Source organism: Callorhinus ursinus, unplaced genomic scaffold, assembly GCF_003265705.2.
Source record: "Callorhinus ursinus isolate GAN/ISIS: 27379988/994484 unplaced genomic scaffold, GSC_fseal_2.0 scaffold4, whole genome shotgun sequence".
In the NCBI taxonomy this organism is placed as follows: domain Eukaryota; kingdom Metazoa; phylum Chordata; class Mammalia; order Carnivora; family Otariidae; genus Callorhinus; species Callorhinus ursinus.
Genome location: NW_027397066.1, coordinates 9528505 through 9530101, shown reverse-complemented (window position 1 = coordinate 9530101; position 1597 = coordinate 9528505).

Sequence of the window (1597 nt, the reverse complement as noted above, 5' to 3'; positions counted from 1 at the left end):
TCTGATATGTCATTTGCAAATATTTTCTCCCATTCTGTCGGTTGTCTTTTGGTTTTGTGGACTGTTTCTTTTGCTGTGCAAAAGCTTTTTATCTTGATGAAATCCCAATAGTTCATTTTTGCCCTGGCTTCCCGTGCCTTTGGCGATGTTTCTAGGAAGAAGTTGCTGCGGCTAAGGTCGAAAAGGTTGCTACCTGTGTTCTCCTTTAGGATTTGGATGGACTCCTGTCTCACGTTTAGGTCTTTCAACCATTTGGAGTCTATTCTTGTGTGTGGTGTAAGGAAATGGTCCAGTTTCATTCTTCTGCATGTGGCTGTCCAATTTTCCCAACACCTTTTGTTGAAGAGACTGTCTTTTTTCCATTGGACATTCTTTCCTGCTTTGTCAAAGATGAGTTGACCATAGAGTTGAGGGTCCATTTCTGGGCTCTCCATTCTGTTCCATTGATCTATGCGTCTGTTTTTGTGCCAGTACCATACTGTCTTGATGATGACAGCTTTGTAATAGAGCTGGAAGTCCGGAATTGTGATGCCGCCAGCTTTGCTTTTCTTTTTCAGTATTCCTCTGGCTATTCGGGGTCTCTTCTGGTTCCATACAAATTTTAGGATTATTTGTTCCATTTCTTTGAAAAAAGTGGATGGTATTTTGATGGGGATTGCATTGAATGTGTAGATTGCTCTAGGTAGCATTGACATCTTCACAATGTTGATTCTCCCAATCCATGAGCATGGAACGTTTTTCCATTTCTTTGTGTCTTCTTCAATTTCTTTCATGAGTATTTTATAGTTTTCTGAGTACAGATCCTTTGCCTCTTTGGTTAGATTTATTCCTAGGTATCTAATGGTTTTGGGTGCAATTGTAAATGGGATAGACTCCTTGATTTGTCTCTCTTCTGTCTTGTTGTTGGTGTATAGGAATGCCACTGATTTCTGTGCATTGATTTTATAGCCTGCTACTTTACTGAATTCCTGTATGAGTTCTAGCAGTTTTGGGGTGGAGTCTTTTGGGTTTTCCACATACAGTATCATATCATCTGCAAAGAGTGAGAGTTTGACTTCCTCTTTGCCGATTTGGATGCCTTTGATTTCTTTTTGTTGTCTGATTGCTGTGGCTAGGACTTCTAATACTATGTCGAATAGCAGTGGTGAGAGTGGACATCCCTGCCGCGTTCCTGACCTTAGGGGAAAAGCTCTCAGCCTTTCCCCATTGAGAATGATATTCGCTGTAGGTTTTTCATAGATGGCTTTGATGATATTGAGGTATGTACCCTCTATCCCTATACTCTGAAGAGTTTTGATCAAGAAAGGATGTTGTACTTTGTCAAATGCTTTTTCTGCATCTATTGAGAGGATCATATGATTCTTGTTCTTTCTTTTGTTAATGTATTGTATCACGTTGATTGATTTGCAGATGTTGAACCAGCCTTGCAGCCCAGGAATAAATCCCACTTGGTCATGGTGAATAATCCTTTTAATGTACTGTTGGATCCTATTGGCTAGTATTTTGGTGAGAATTTTTGCATCCATGTTCATCAAGGATATTGGTCTGTAATTCTCTTTTTTGATGGGGTCTTTGTCTGGTTTTGGGATCAAGGTAA